This window comes from Acomys russatus, chromosome 17, assembly GCF_903995435.1.
Source record: "Acomys russatus chromosome 17, mAcoRus1.1, whole genome shotgun sequence".
Taxonomy (NCBI): domain Eukaryota; kingdom Metazoa; phylum Chordata; class Mammalia; order Rodentia; family Muridae; genus Acomys; species Acomys russatus.
In genome coordinates, this window is record NC_067153.1 from 49,600,286 (window position 1) to 49,618,063 (window position 17,778).

At 44.4% G+C, this 17,778-nt stretch overlaps 1 pseudogene; it reads left to right on the forward strand.

The window, feature by feature from the left end:
* The first annotated feature begins 2,890 nt into the window (after positions 1-2,890).
* Positions 2,891-17,778, forward strand: part of LOC127201010 (60S ribosomal protein L10a-like) — a 62,301-nt pseudogene continuing 47,413 nt past the window's right edge.

Here is a 17,778-nt window from a genome sequence, read left to right on the forward strand (position 1 = left end):
TAGGTATTTTGCTTTCACTCCCCACCTTAAGTTTTGAGACAAATTCTCTCATTGTACCTTGCCCCAGTGGCCGCCCATTGCCAGCTCTCCAGTGCTAGGATGACAGGAGTACCTGCCATACTCCAATTTTACTTGGGATCCAAACATGGGTACTCATGCCTGCACAGTGGTCACTTCACTAACTGAGTCATTGTCCCTTTCCTCTTCATCATTTAAATTTGTGGAGATGCCCCTTCTCCCCCACCCCCGCCCCCGCCATGCCCATCCCCCAAATGCAGGCTCTATTGGGGAATGTGCTCTTGAACTTGAGAGGACTATGTGTTCTGCTGCTAGATGGAGTGTTCTGTAAATGTCAATGAGATGTGGCTGATTGATGGCGCTGCCCAGGTCAGCTGTCCCCGTAGTGATTTTCTGCCTGTTTGATCTATCCGGTGCTGACAGAGGGGCGTTGAAGTCTTCCAGTGTGATAGAAGTTTTGCCCCTTGCTTCTTTCCTGTGTTGCCTGGAGTGTTTTGACACTCCACTGGGTACATATACTTTTAAAATTGCCGTGTCTTCTTGGAGAATTGACTCCTTTATCATTATGTAGTACCTTCCCCAGCCTGGTAACTGTTCTTGTTTAGGAGTCTGCTTTGTCAGTATTTGTACAGCTGTTCCAGCCTTCCTTTAATTAGCAGCACTGTCTCTTCACTTTTAACAGTCTTTATATGTTAATTAGAGCCTTTGTGGGAAAACACGTCCTTGGGTCTTGTTTTAATCTACTTTGATAATCTCTGTGTTTTAATTTGCATATTTAGACCATTCATATTTAAAGTGATTTTTAAAAATAAATGTATTAATACATACCATGTTTGTAGCTAATTTCTTTCTTCCTTCCTTCCTTCCTTATTTCCTTCCTTCCTTCCTTTCTTTCTCTTCCTCTTTCCTTGGAGAAAGAGGAAGAGAGAGAGAGAGAGAGAGAGAGAGAGAGATGAACTTATTAGCATAGGTTTGTGTGTGTGTGTGTGTGTGTGTGTGTGTGTGTGTGTGTGTGTGTGTGTGTGAATGTTTGCGTACAGGTATGCCAAGGTCAGAGGAAGACTCCAAGTGTCCTTCTTAACACTTTCGATCTTATTGCACTGAGACATGATCTCTCACTAAATGTAGAATAGGTTGTTGGCCAGCAAGCTCCAGCAACCCCCTTTGTCTAAACCCTGCATAGCACTAGGGTTAGAGGCACACAGCCAAACCTGGTGTTCTCGTGCGGGAGGGGTGCATTCTAGGATCCAAAATCAGCTCCTGAGGTTACAGCAAGTGCTTTTACCCACTGAGCCTTTGACTCCTCAACCCCATGTTTATATTTTAATTGTGGTTTCTTTTTTCTTTTTAAATGTTTCTTTTGCTATGTTGTTTTAGCCCTCACATATGAATGAAAATGATGATGCTTGCCTTTTTGTGTCTGGCTTTTTTCACTTACCATAATTTCTTTTTGTTTCATCTATCTATAGTTGGGTAACATGCTTTCTCCTTATGCCTGAATAATATTCATCGTATTTTTTGAAAGACAATTTCAATGAAAATAGAATGTTGATGTTTATTTTCCTCTCCTTCTGCCATGTCACATTCTGAAGAGGAATTCTATCAGATTCGTGTTGTTCTTCCACACAGGAATGAGGCTTCCTCTGAGCTTATCTCTTTATCCCTGGCCTGCTGGTCCTGAATATAAGATGAATATGATATGCCCAGGTTTAATTCTTTTTTCTTGTCAATGCCACTTTCTGTTTGGTAAGCTTCCTAGGTCTGCAGTTTAGAGGCTCAACAATCACATTCGTTGTCTTCTCCTCACTCTGTTTTTCTTTCTAGTACACACAGGTGACACCCTGCCATGCTGTTAATGTCCGTGACTCCCTCAGACTGATTCCATATTGATGCCAAGTCCTCAGGGTGATTTCTTTTGAGGTGAGTGTTGATAAGGGGACTCTGAATACCAAGAAGAGACTTGATACCCTATGAGCATATACAGCGGGAAGAGGTCCCCCTCAGTCACAGTCATAGGGGAGGGGAGTAAGGGGAAAATGGGAGGGAGGGAGGAATGGGGGGATACAAGGGATGGGATAACAATTGGGATATAATATTATAAATTAATAAAATATATTTAAAAAGAAGAAGGGATCAAGGGTGGGGAGAGAGAGAGAAAGAGAGAGAGAGAGGGAGAGAGAGAGAGAGAGATCATGTTTCTGGCTGTGAAGAAGGAAGCATCTATGGATGAAGCAACAAACCCTCAACTTACAGAGTTCACTGACACCTTGGACTTGTAATTCTTCACAAGTAGTTCTGCCACCCAAAGAAAGTGTTTTTCACACAGGTGGATGGACTCAAACTGCCTTTGAGGTTGTCATGTGGCCCGTAGCTACTCCCTTACTTGTCTGTTTCCTTTCTGCCTCTTAGTTCATCAGGTCTCTGCCACCCTGTCCCTGAGCTCAGACTGGCCAGTAGCTCAGTATTTGGACTAGCCAAAAGCTTATCAGTTGTGTTTTTCCATCCTCACCGAACATGCTCCTCCCCACCAGCCCCATTCCCAAGATTCTCTTGTCCATTTGGTCACTAATTTTTATTTTTATTTTTTTGTTGTTGTTTGTTTGTTTGTTTGTTTTAGTTTTTGAAACAGGGTCTCTCTGTGTAGCCTTGGCTATCCTGGACTCACTTTGTAGACCAGGATGACCTTGAACTCACAGCAATCCTCTTGGTCACTAATTTTTCACGCACATTTCTGAGCCATCTTCTCATGAGCATACAGAAAGACCTTCTCCAGATGAAAGCTGCTCTCCCAGGCCAAAGGAGACCACTCAGGGGATCACAGAAGACCACGTAAGGAATCCACTGGAGAGCCAGTAAAGACTGATAGGCGATCATGCCAGAAATTGACAGCGTGAGTATTCACAGAAGACCACACAGGTTATGCACAGGGTGAGCCACAGGAATCCTTAAGAAACAACATAGAAATCCATAGGTCACCATGCAGTAGCCCACAGGAGATCCCTTGGGGAAGCGAGAGGTGAGTTAAGCAAAGCTTAGCAAGTTTTGCCCATTGGCTGAGCATTTCCATAGCCACAATCTGACGGTTATTTCTCTGGGGACTTTGGATGAAGACAATATGATCTAACTGTGCATAGTTCTTGCCCCTTCTCTCTCTCACAAAACTCTCTCTCTCTCTCTCTCTCTCTCTCTCTCTCTCTCTCTCTCTCTCTCTCTCTCCCCCTAGTAAGTCAAGGTGAGAAAATCTCTCCATGTAAAATCCTGAAAACCCTGGTTTTCTCCTTGGGGAGACTGAGACAAAGAATTTTCCTTCTGCTTCAGGTTTCTCCATCAAGGCAGCCATGACTCTGCAATCCAGGCTCAGGGTTGGAGACCTATATACCATTTAACTACTTCCTGTTTCTCTGACCTCTGCCTGATGGAGCATGGCAGAGATCTGTGATAGCCAGACAGGAGTGGACAGTGGCATTCACACTGGGCTTTGGTGACAGGCGAGGCAGGGCCTCTAGGACTTTTCTTGAGACTGAGGCTCCAAGACTCATCTGAGCCCCCAGACATGTAAGCTTCTCCCAAGCATGCCATGCCAGCATCAAACCAATGCTCTCTCTTCTCAAGTTCCTTGCAGCGTTCCCCCTACAGTGTAAACGTTTAGCAAATGTTTGTTGAGGGAAAGAATAGAAATTATGTCCTGGAATTTTCAGAAGTGCTGTCTTGGGGATGATAATGAACAAATAGAGTAATTAAAACCAGATGCCAAGGAGATTTTTAAATGTCTCCGGGGATGGCATTCCCGTCGTTTATTTGGTAAAAACGGTTCTCTGCTCAGTCTTGAAGCCAGCGTGCTCCTGGCACTGGAGACACGATCTAAACAGCATTTAATTCGTGGACATTCTTCCCACTTTCTGTTCCTGATCCAATTTGACTTTAGGCCAATTCTGATTGGCCCAACATGCTGTAAGCCTGTCTCCTCTCCAGATAGTACTGCAGGCGGCAGCGACGTCTCAGCCTCACAAGCTACAGTTAGGTCCCAGAGGGGCCTCACAACACCCATGTGGTACCCATGCCATACAGCAGGCCCTAGTTCTTCATTTGTGTAGAGATCAGAAGCTGAGCCCCTGCCAGGGATGCTGCTTTGAGAGGAGACTGGAGCTGGCTGAGAAGGAAGTAAAAGAAAGGGGTAACTTGAGACAAAAGTGGAGAACAGGACCCAGGAACTCCAATATGGGTGTGGTGCTGAGGGGGCCAACCAGGCACAGGAGGAGTGGAGTGGAAGGAAGCACTACAAGGTCTCCTGGACATCTGCATACCACAGTGTTAAGGGCTCACAGAGACTCTGGGGTTCTGAAGGGGGGGGGTGGATTCTGATTATTGAGTTTGGAACAAACAGTATAAGATGATACAGCAGTTAGGTCTGCTCTTTCTGGAGGCCAGTGGTCCAGGAGGAACTCAGGATCCTTGTACCACAGGAAGCCCAGAACCAAGTCCTGAAGCATGGTGTGCTGAGAGCCCAGGCAAGAAGGATCTGTGACTGGGGAGAGATAGGAGCATGGGGTGTTCTGGAAACCTGAGGATCTAGTGATAATGTAGAGTAGTCAACCACACTGAATGCGATTAGAAAGATACACAACACACACACACACACACACACACACACGCACACACACAAAGTTGTTGCATACAAATATATATATACACACACACATACAGTGGAATAAGCAGAAGCAAGACTACAGTGAAAACACAAGAAGCAAAGATGGAGATGGACAGCTTGCAATGCTGGGAAAGCGAGGCTGCAACAAGGGGGAAAGAGATAAAGTCAAGGGTGAATTACATCTGTTTTAAGTTTCTGAGGTGGTGTATGCACATCAGTTTGCAGGATGTCGGAGGATATTGAAGTTCACTGGGCACCAACCATGACCGTTAGGTTCTCCTTCCCTAACACAAAAAAAATGGACAGGGGTACATGGATAGTAACAGCATCAGAGACAGTCAAGAAAGAATACACTTTCAACAGAGGATCTATGCTGGGCCAGAAAGAGAGGTTGGAAACTCAACAGTTTTCACCTGTACACAAAAGGTGGGGACTTTCATGGGTCATTTGCATAACACGGGCTTTTGCCAGCATTGTCTGACTGTTACATTTCCTCGGGCATGGTTGCTGGGAGGGTATTTTACAGCCTTCTTTTTTTGACAACAGAATTTTTGTTGTTGTTGTCACAGTCTTACTCGATGAGGCCTTTGGGACCTTATTCTCTGCCACATTCCCCAACTGTATCCAACGGCTCCCATCTTACTGAGCAGCAGCAGATCCCACTGTGAACAGCAAGGAGCCAGGGCATTTGACCTGTTTCTACCACCACATGTCCACATACTAACCATGCCTCTGCCGTACCTCTCCCCATTCTTGCCTGGGCGTGTGTCACTCTCTAGGTGGGTTCTGTGCTTCTTCAAGTCTTCCACTTGCTTGTTCCAGTTTCACAACCAGCTGGCAGTGTTGGAGCCACTGAAGCTCTCCCCACTCTACTTCCATGCCCCAGTCTTTCCCCATCCTTCTGGTTCTCCTATGATGTAGATTTATCATTCTGCATCTGGCTGTACTTGTATGCAGACATTTGGACAAGGCTTTTGTCTTCCATTTCACCTATGTGGGTTGCTTCAGTCTCTGTGTTCCAAACATCGAAGCAACCCCATGCTTCTGTTTTTAATATATATTCAATACATGCACATGGCTATTTACAATAATATCAAGGACCACAAGATATCCCCAACACGACTTCTGGCTTCTTTAAGTCAGAGTTAAGTCTGAGTTTTAAATACGACACAACTCCATTTTCCTCAGAATATGGTAGAGACAATATGGTAGGTTTGGGTGTCTCACAGTAACTAACATCTACCCACACCAATAGCTGCATCTATAACTTTATTATTTTACCTATTCAATCTGTCAGAGGCTAGAGAGTAACTGTTCTGTTCTCGTGGGCACATAACACATTCTCTCTCTATTTCTACCTGCCTTTTATCTCTCTCTCTCTCTCTCTGGGTTGAGTCTCCATTGTTTGGCTCATGATGGCTCTCAGCTGTCATTTCCGTGCATTGAAATGAACACTTTGTCAATAAGTCACTGTCTGTTTTGTCCAGTTTAATGCTTCTGCCCTTTGATTTCACTCTGTCCTGAGTGTAGATTGCTTCTTGAGCTCTCGCTGAGTTCTGTGTGCTACACATCTGTCCAGCCCTTCACTTTCAATCTTCCCAGACCTCCTTGCCTTGCCCATGTGTCTGCTGGTGCGCAGACTGACTCAGTTCTGTTCCAGCTTAAAGGTCTCTAGCGATGAACTTAATCCCTTCAAATGTTCCGCCAAAGCCTTTCATTTGGTCCAATTCCTTGTGCTCAGTTTACTCTAATTGATCTCCTTTCATCTTTGTAGCCTTTTCCCTTTGTGAATTAGAACAGTGAGAGTCTCTGTGGTGCTGGTTCAGTTGGTTGCTTTCAGCATGGCTTCTAAGTGGTACATACACAGATGCAGACATACATACTTAACATACATACATACATACATACACACATGCACACATGGACACACAGACATAGATGCACACATGCATAATTGCCCGTTCATGCTCAGACACACATGTACACACACTGGCGTACACATAGAGAGAGTGGATTCTCACGTTCACTCTCATTCTCAATTCCTTGTAGAAATAAACCTCTAGGTTCCCAGGTCCTACTGTATACTCCACAATTTAAAATTTAACAATGTTTATTAGCTTCACAACCTGCTCCTTACATAGATTCTAGTGTAAGAATTATTGATGATACATGGCCAGGAGCCACAGCAGCCACAGCAAACATTAACTGTGTATTTCAATTGCTTGAGGTCAGGGTTAGTATCCTCTCCCCTGGTCCTCCTGTCCATTCCCAGTTGGCTCTGTTTCCTTGACTCTGTTTGCAGTTGATTAGCATGTCAAATTGTTTGTCTAGACAACGTGGCATGCTGTAACATCTTATTCTTTCTGAGACAGAGTATTTCCGTGTACCCCTGAAATTGTGACCTGGAACCCTGAATCCTCCTGCCTCAGTCCCCTAGTGATGAGATTACGCCTGGCAAGGCTGCTGTGTTTTTCAAAGCCCCTGCTTATCTAAAACTTGATCTTTTTTAAGGCTCAGCTTCAGACATAACAAGAATGGGATATGGAAAACTTCATACATACTGTCTTAGTTAGGGTTTGTGTTGCTGTGATGAAACACCATGACCAGAAAGCAAGTTGGGGAGAAATGGGTTTTATTTGGCTTATACGTCCATATTGCTGTTTACCATGGAAGGAAGTCAGGACAGGAACTCAAATGGAACAGGATCCTGGCAGCAGTACCTGACGCGGAGATCATTGGAGGAGAGTTGCTTACTTTCCATGGCTTGTTCAGTCTACTTTCTTATAGACCCCAGGACCACCAGATCAGCGATGGCACCATGAACCATGGGGCTGGGCCCTCCTCCATTGATCACTAATTGAGAAAATACCTTACAGCTGGATCTCATGGAGGCCTTTTCTCTTCCAGAATGCTGTGGACAGCACTTTAACATGGCATACCAGTAAAGGATATAAAGTGGGAAACAGCAGGCTTTGCTCAGGGCACCAGGCATCCAAAACCCAGAACCAGACAACAGCCTCACAGAGGATGGTCCCTGGTGTCTGGATGACTAAAATCTCTCATGGCTTCTTATATACAACACATTTCACCATCCTTGCCTTAGTTGATAGTGATGCCAAGCTTAGGGGAGTGATTAGGGTGTCTAGGTCCTCGCTCATGACCAAGTCAATGGAAGGAAGGACTTATTTTGGATTAGGGTTCCAGAAGGACAGAAGCCATGATGGCACGGAAGGCATGACACGGAGGCAGGAGCAGGAAGCTGGCCACATTTTCATTTCCACTGCAGAATGGAAGAGCAGGAAGTGGAGCAGGGCTGCAAACCCTCAAAGCTCAGCCTCAGTGACACACTCCCTCCTGTGGGTCCCACCTCCTAAAGGTTTCATAACCTCCACAAACACCTCCACCAATTGAGGCTCAGATTCAAGTATATGAGCCTGTGGGGCAAGGTTTTTATTCAATCCACAGCAGCGGTTATGTTAGGAATCTACTAAAATTCAAAAGATCCTTCTAGCAACATACTGGGAAACTTCTACAGGGATCAGCCACAATGTGTAAGTGCCAGTGTTGACATACAGAACCAGGGTCTCCTGATATGGTCGATGGGAATGAACCAGGCTGGATTGGAGGTGTCTCAGCAAGGCTGAGGCTGAGACAAGTTTATTCCAAGCAATCAGACTTTCTATACACTTATCAAAAACACAATACAATGGCGATTGCAAGCTAGACAGGGTACACAAGATTAATGTCTAATGCTATTTGTTTAGCCAAGATTCTACATGGGTCCTTTGACTTGTAAGGGATACAAAAAAAAACCACAATCACTTGACTATTTCACTGCCCAAGGGAGTCCCTCAGTTTCTCAGGAACTGAAAGGCACACTGCCCCAGAAGCTGTGGACTCAAACATCAGAAATACATGACACATGCCTCTCAAGGTAACTAGATCATGCCAACTACATAATTGCCCCCAACCATGTGCTCTAGTTACTGTCTCATTGCTGTGACCAAATCTTCAACAAGAAGAAACTTAAGGAGGGGTTCATTTCGTCTCAGGGTTTGAGGGAACAGGCCATTATGGAAGGAAGTCGGGAAATAGAGAAAGCAGGGAAGTCCCTGAGCCATCTAGATTAACACATGAAAGAAGCCTCCATGCAGAAAGGCTTGATCCCCTTCCCCACCAGGGTTACAAGTGTGCTATAGTGCATGCTCACAGTTTGAAGGTGCAGTCAGTCCATCATAGCAGGGATACAAGACAGCAGGATCGCGAAGCAGCTACTTACATTACCTCTTCAGTCTGGAGGCAGAAAACATGCTTATGCTCAGCTCATATTCTCCTTTTTATTCAGCCTGGGACCCCAGTCGTTGGTATAAGGCTGTCCAGCATCAGAGTGGGTCTTCTTCTGCTCACTTAAACCCTTCTGGAAGCACCCTTGTGACACACCCAGAGATGAGTTTCCATGGTGATTCTAAATCCATCTGAGTTGACAATGAAGATGAGCTGTAACAGCTACCTAGCATTATGGCTTCACAGAGCTGACAGGGCCATAATACTAAGTGCAAAGCATCAATGCCCTGGAGAGGACGTCCCTGGATCTGCTGTAAAGCAATAAGACTGCAGTTACACAGTAATGTGGAGACTTCACACATGCTAAGAATAGATGCCATAAAGAACTGTCAGTGCCTGACATGATCAGTGTATTAATTAATTTAATTATTCCACAATATGCATATAATATCACCTTGTACCTTATAAATGTATGCAATTGTACTTGGCAAAATTTCAAATGTCTCATACCAGAAACTGACAAGTGAATGAAATATGAGCATGTTAGTTGGCTTTAAGCAATCATTTCATATTGTATATAAATATAATAGCACAATATATACCCTCCATTTATATATAATTATAATTTGTCAACTAAAAAACCCATTAATTTAAAATAAAATACACAAAGGGAATGAGAAGCTTCCAAAAGCGAGAGGAGTAACAACGAAATGGATCACATAATATGTGAAAATAAAAGAATGTTCAAATTCGCATGCTCACATTTTGCTTCAGTATCTGTTTGAACAGAACATCCATGAACTAAAACATGAACATCAAGAAGTTATAGAATAGCGATGCATACGCATGTGAAAGGGAGATTTTGAGACTTGAGTAGTAGATTGAGGTTTTGGGGAGCTGCAGATATCAAAGGGAAAGAGAAAGAAGAGACTATACCCAGACAATGGAGTAAGACTTTTCCAGAGTTTATGAATGTTAACAATTTCCACAAAGCTTGCCTAGCCTCAAGCAAGGGTGAATAACTGCAAGCCAATGTTCAGATACAGAATAGCAGCAGAGACAAAGGGAAGACCTGAAAGGCAACAGAAACACACAGAAGACATTATCTGCAAAGGACCTGTGACAGGCTCTTATGTGGGGTCCTGGCATCCAAAGGTACCGGAAGACACTGGTCATGTATACAGAGAGAATTATTGCCACCTGATGCTGTAGAGAGGCATGTTCTCACAGACACATCCCCTCTCTCTCACACACACATAAGTACATGAATAAGTCAACATCCTACTTGTATGGATGGGCTAGGGTTACCCAAAAGAACAATTAGAAGGGAAATGTGTAAACAAGACCAGATGGAGATCAACAGGGGATTGGCTCACCTGATTCCGGAGACTGAATCCCACAGTAAGCATCTGCAAGGGGAGGCCCTGGGATACTATAGCTCAGCTGAGTCCCAGAAGGCTCACTATTAGACAAGCCCCTCCCCCACCCCCACCCCCACCCCCACCCCCCTCATATCTCCCTGCTTGAGGCTGAAGATCTAACAGCCTAAGGAAACACTGGAGAATGTCTTGTGGTCTAAACTCTGAGATCCTGGAGTTCTGATATCCAGGAACAGGAGAAGGCTCTCTGGCTCCAGAAGCAAGAACAAGGGTTTTCCCTCCCCCATCACGACACCCCATGTGGGACCCAGCCATTGAAGGGTGCTGGCCTCCAGCAGGAGCGCTCTTACCCACCTTGTTCACTTTGACTCGTGCACTGATCTCTTCTTGAAGCATGCCTGGGGGCTCACCATTTTAGTTAAATTCTAGCCCATCTGTGCTCCCAGTTCAGAGAAAGGGGATGGGTTCTGTGTCCAGTGGACTAATCAACAGGTCACTGAGAACAGGCCATGCTCTGGAAGACACTCAGAATCAGCCACAACTCCACTGAGAGTTACACTTTAGTTGTTAAAAAAAAAAAAAAAAAAAAAAAAGCAATTCCTGAAAGGACACCCAAGGTCCAAAGAGGACATGGAGGACCTGGTGCTTGGTGGTAGAGTGCTTGCCTGGCATGTGGAAGACTCACAGACACACAACACAGTGTGCACTCTCTTCAACAAACTGGCAACTGTAGTCTCAGGAGTCGAAACAGAAGGTGAAGCTAAAAGCTTAAAAATCCCCCCAAATAGCTTCTATGTGTGGCGTAGGAGGAGAGATCACTGCCACTGAAGTCTTTGCACGTAGCGTTTAAGAAGCAGTTAGAGATATTGATTACCTTGAAATTTTGTGGAGTTCAAATTCAGTTCAACGCTTATGGGATATCCACAAAGGTATAAATAGAACACGTAGTTTCATAAAAGAAAAAATAAAGTAAAGGGAAGAGATGTAGTTCAGGTCTGATGTAGGCTTATGGTTCATGGACATAAAAATGACTGCACATCTGACATGTGGCATGGTACAGACCATGGGTGACAGGAGTCAAGATACTGTGTCCCTGAAGAAAAGAAAGAAATCTGGTACGAAGTCCTTGTATTGTTTGACTTTGTGTCTTTGGAAATTTTGCAGCTAATATACAGGAAAGGGTTCCCATCAGGAGAGAGGGACCTGCATCAGCTGAGCAGGCAAAGATTCCAGTTTGGTGGGTACCAAGATGAGTGTGATATCCTGAGATAGCCTTCTAGATATATAAGGTAGCAAGAGTTTGCTGCCAAGTACTATGTCCTGGTATCAGATGGCTTATCCTCAGGAGACAAGAACAAATGCCTATTCAGACCAGATTGGGCACCAAGGATATACCAAAGAAACAATTTCATCTAAGTCTAGCTTGAAGACTTATGAATTTACTTGGCATCTTTATAGGAAAGGAACATGGGGGGGGGAGGGGTACTTCAGGGACATGGTAATTCAAAAACAGCTGCATCATTGAAAAGTCCCACTCCTGCCAGGGTGGCAGCCTCAGGAAACAGCATCATGGAGTCCTGCCTTTGTGCAATCTATATGCCATATCCTCTTTCAAGACCACCTGTAGCTGGGGGACAGAGAAGAATAATGGCTGTCATCCCAGGGGAGGCTCTTGTGACTCAAGCCCCCCCATCCTTCTACCAGGGACTGTAAATAGCTCCATTTACAGTTTCCAAAGACCTAGCTATTACTGCATTGTTCTGCTTATTTTGTTGCCATGACTACGGGGTCAAGCATTCTGTAGGTTTCTGTAGCACCCACCCTCTGCTCCATGACAGTGGGGTCATGCCAGGAGGAAATGACTTCTTCCAGACACCGGTAAAGATGTGTCACATGGCCAAACCAGCACCAAGGGGAGGTAAGCTCAGTTCTCCTGACCCCCAGAGCTGGAGTAGCTTAAATATAATGAAGTATCTTTTCTCAACAACTAAGACATTAGCAGAATCCCCAAAGGGACAAATTAGTGGCGGAAGGAAGGGGAATGGTAAGCAAACTACCCTAGAATGCTTGCAGATGCCCCTCAAATGAGTGGAACGGTGCTTATCCTGCAAGAAAAAAACCTTCTTCGAAGACCAGGCTGTGCCCTTCTTTAAGTCACACACCCCTCCCCCACCATGTTGTGTAAGATGGTGGCTTCAGGCTGGCTCTCTCCTGGCAGACTCCATTATGCACACAACATTTGGCTCCGTTTTGAGTGTGAAAGCCACGACTAGATGACTCCACATCTTGTTGTCACATAGACACCATCTCCTTCCTAGCACCATCCATGGAGTCAAAGCCCCAACGTGGACCTATACTCTGGGACCATTGGAAACTAATAGACTTCTGTACTCAGAAATTGCTGAAACCAAGGGAGTCATTTTCTTTCCACATTCTCCTTTTAAAAAAAAAATGAAAGGGTTTATCTAGTTCTGTTCTCTCTCTCTCTCTCTCTCTCTCTCTCTCTCTCTCTCTCTCTCTCTCTCTCTCTCTTTCTGTGTGTGTGTGTGTGTGTGTGTGTGTGTGTGTGTGCGCGCGCGGCACGCGCTCACCACATTGTGGGCAAATGCTCATAAAATTCAGAAGAAAGCACTAGGTCTCCTGGAGCTAGAGTTACAGGTTGTCATGCACTGCTTGATTTAGGGCCTGGGAACTAACCTTGGGTCCACCACAAGAGCAGCAAGTATTCCTAAACACCAAGGCAGCTCTCCCCATTTGAATCGGATAATCCACAGCTAAAAACATCCACTGCTGGGCTCACCGCTGCCCTCTTCTCCTCCCATGATGCAGGTGACTTGTCCCTTGACTTATAAAAAGTAGGAGGATTTCTGTAAGTTCAAAGGCAGCCTGGTCTACATAGTGAGTCCTGGGCCAGCCAGCAATATATTTTTAAAAAAGTGATTTTTTTTCCTCAAGATGATATATATGCAAAGCCTCACTCTAAGATTGCATTGCTAATAAGACTTGGGATGTTGAGCTAAGGTGGTAACTGGGTGAGAATTTGGGGATCCTGAAACTGGGCAAAGGTATTTTGCATGTGAAACAAAATCAAATTCAGTGGGCAGAAGACAGAAGACCCTGCACAAAGCAGCACCTTCCCAAATGTCCATCTGTAGTCTTTATTTCCTTGAGCTCCTTGTACTCCTTAAATACATTATGTGCATAGAAGAGATGTGTGGTAATGAGTGTGTTTTATAAGCCACCACATTTGTTGCATCTTGTTACAGAAACAAGAGAAAAACTAATAAAATTGGGAAGTATTGAAGAAAAATTAGCAATTGAAACTAAGGGCTCAATGCAGAAGCTTCCTTCTGCTAATTCATTCCCAATAAAAGACACAGTAGGGACATCCATGCTGAGGTTCAGACACCAGGAAGGGTGAAAGAGACAGAAGGTCACCTCAAAGAGAGAACAAAAGGCCAGAGAGGGACTTAGCAAAGGGCCTTATAGTGAAATTGATAAATTAGTTAGTATGGATACCTTTTAGAAAAATACGAATTACCAATTACCTCAAGATGAAATCATTAAAGAATTTGAAACAGTAATTTAAAACCACTCTATAGAGATACCTCAAGGTCCACTCATTCTTCAAAAGTATTTGAACCATTTTGAGCAGAAAATAATTCATTTTTTTTTTCTCTTCCAGATGATATGCAAAGACTCTTCATGGAGTCACTGTGAGTCTGTTAACCGACTTCCAGAACAGACAAGAAACAAAACCACAGTGTGAATGGAGTGTGAACCTAAACAAACATGGCTGTGCTCAATCCAGGTGCATTTTTATTTTGTTGTTGAATGTTCAGATACATGTGGAGACCAGAGGCAACATCAGGTGACTTCCTCATCGCTATCCACCTAACTGTTAAAATTTTATAATTAGTTGACAGTTGCATAATTTATTACTATAATGAAATTTAGTCATTTTTACCTCCCCCATTCCTTTCTGCTTCCACTCCATCCTCTTTTTCAATAAGTTGCCTATTTGCTTGTCTTCGTGTGTGTGTGTGTGTGTGTGTGTGTGTGTAATTAGCTTCTAGCTAGAGCACACTGGGGGTGGGTGGGCAGGATAATTTCCTGGATCATGAACTCTTCAGTGGCTACACTGCTGAAGAAAATGTCACCCACTCTCCCAAGAACTGTTGGTAATCCTCCTCAAGGAAGAGAAGGACTTCAGGGGTGACTCTCCTACCATGATGACACATTGAGGAACTTGTCCTATGATGGTCCTGCAGAGAGAACAACAGCTGTAGTTTGCTTAGGAGTTCTGCAGCTGTGTCATGCTCAAAAGACATCTCTTTAATGGATATCTCCTCATTCTCTGGCTCTAAGGGCCTATGGGGGCCATTTTAATTCAAACTGCCACATCACGCTTGCATGGCATTCAGTATTGAAGGAACCATTTCCCAAGCTCTCAACTCGGGGCTACATAAAGCATCTAGCCCTGTCACAAACAGGTTTCTTCCTATAGCACCAATTTGTCGGAGCATAAGAATTAAGTCAACTCAGCACATACATAACAGAGCTGGAAAATGAGAACAACCACAAAAACTGAGAAAGCATGAAAGCAGCTGACTTCATAAAACCCCCGCCCATTAACAACCGCAGAAGGTTCCCTGCACACAAAGATCAGGGAAGGCTCTAAACCAGGTCAATGCTGTGTACGCCGAGAAAAGACATTGTGCAAGTGGCAAGATGCTAGAAGCACTGTCTCCCAAACTGTGCTGAGGAAAACAGGCCGAAGCCCCTCCGCCCCCAAGAAGCACGAGGGGAAGGGTAAAGATGTACAGATGTTGGAAGGCAGAGATAGGCTGCTAACTGCTTTCAGATAGAAGAGTTACTTACACAGACGCCACCAGAAGCCGCAGGAGAAGTGTACTAATGGGGTATTAGCATAAACCAGATTTGCATATCTATATGACAACGTTTAGAAAAATCTAACTAGAATCCGTCGTACCAATGTACACAGAATGCCACAGAGAAGCCATTTATCAGGATATGGCATAAGAAGCTTGCTGAGGATGTCACCTCCCCGAAGATAAAGCTTCCTGGTTGGTGGCTTGGCTGTTCCCAGCCTGCACCTGGCGTCTACCATGCCACATATGAGTTTGCCATCTTGGTGCTGGGTTTCCAGACCCTAAGGATACACAAGGATCTCTGATATGCTGTTTCTGAGTGGACTCAAAAGCCTAACATCTGATTGGAATATTTGCAAACAGACGTGTTTTCTACCTGGAGGAATTATTAACCAAACGTTGCATGTGCTCATGGCAGCTTGGAGTATGATCATAATTCCACATCCTCTTGAAGAGCAGACAGTAGACAGGGACAATTAAATCTCTATCCAAAAAGATAGCCTGGTCTTTATGTCACATCACACTTAAGCTTCTGTCCCAACACGATAAAGTCTAAAAGCACAATTAATTGTGAAACAGTCCAAAGGCCATGGGATGGATATATGAATTATTTAAGCAGGAAGCAAGGAGCAATTATAAGATGAAAAGCTGGACCATGAAGACCATTCAGCAGGAAAAGATACTTGCCAGCAAGCATCATAACTTGAGTTTAATCCCTGGTAACCACTTTGTGGAAGAGAACTAACTCCCAAAAGCTGTCCAGTAGCCTTTCTATAAATGCCATGGCACAGTACTCCATATACACAAAATAAAATTCAAAATGTAATGTGAAAAGATAAGTCAATAATATTAAAAGAATTAACATTTAGAACTTTTCTAGATCCAAAGGCCACACTGAAAGAAGGAAATACAACCATTAAATTGCAAAGTGGTCTTTGGATTGGCTGGTACTCACAGGCTTGCTAGGATGTGACATAAGATAGTAAGGGTCCAAGCTATAAAAGAATTCTTCCAAACCCATAAGAGAAAACTTGACACAAATGCTCTGAAGATGTTCAAAGAAATGTGTTCATAAATAGAAAAGCCAATGAGAACTAGAAATGAGCAACACTAGCTGGTGGGATATGTCACAATTAGCTACCAGGAAACAGAAGCCCTGAGCTACACTGGGGAGCCACTCCACAGTCTCCAGGGCAATGGACACTGGAGTCTGACAATGCGAACCCTGGTCAGGCTGTTGAGCGATGGGGGCATTATACATAGTCGGCTGGAGTATAAATTGATACAAGGACTTTGAAAGGCATTTGTCACTTCCTGGCAAGTGAGAATGTGCATGTCCTATGACCCAGCAATTCCACCCTTCATCTCATGTGTCATTTTTACGCAGTTGAAGAGATGAATGCAGCCGTGGACATAATGAGCCTGCATTTGTGCATGCCAATGAGAACTAGACACTGGAAATGCAGTGCAACTGACCAAAGCACTCTATGGAGGAGCAGTTACAATCGTAAAGATAATGCCTAGGGTTTTCTGAGAACTGCTGTCTAGTCCAAGTGCTCCACATGTGTCCTCGGCCTTATGAAATGTACACTGTCATTGTCACTATCTATGAAAGAGAACACAGAGAGACATGGGCAACAGGATGGGTCTTGCCCGAAAGCTTCCAGGATGGTTAAGTGAAAGTGTGGACATTTCAGAGCAGATCGCTTGGATCCAGGAGCTTGCTAGAGACCATGAGCTTCTGCCTGGAAGATTTCAAATGGACAAAGCTAGAGCCAGCTGTGTGATGGTACCTTCCCAAGTGGCAGGGCCATGAAGAGAAGCAAGGGGACTGTTTGATAAAGCTAAAGCTTGCTGATCTTGGAGAAGAGTGGGACCCTGTTCTGGGGGCATCTTCAGGACTGTTGGCGCTCTCTGGAAAGCTCAGTGCTCAGGCCAGAGCACCTATTCATAACTTAAAACCACTCTTTAAATTGATTGAACACCACTGTTAGTGGGGCTAGAAATGTGTGTCCTCCAAACTATTCCTACATGGAACCTCAATTCAGTATGATGGATCCAGAGAGGAAAGTTGGTAGGGGGTCAGAGATGGAGGTGCAGCCTTATGACTGGCATCCTCACCAAGAAGCCCCCTGCTGCCTCGTCCCTTCCAATGTGGAGAAAATACCAAAAAAGATCTATGAGCCAGGAAGCAGCCCCCACCACAAATGGGTTCCACAGGTCCTTTGGCCTTCAGCCTCTAGAGCAGGGGTTGTCAGCCTTCCTAATGCTGCGAGCCTTTAATACAGCTCCTCATGCTGTGGTGACGCCCCCCCCCCCACAACCATAAAACTATTTAGTTCTTCCATAACTGTAATTTTGCAGCTCTTAGGACTCATAATGCAAATATGGGTCACAAGCCACAGATTGAGAATCACTGCTCTAGAAACACTGGGGACGTATGTATGTGGTGCCATGTTTTCTCCTATCAGCTGGGACAAATGGGTGACCAAAGCCACAGACATCACACATGCTCTTTCCACTGTGTCTACCTTGAATGGAGTTCTCATAAGGGGGA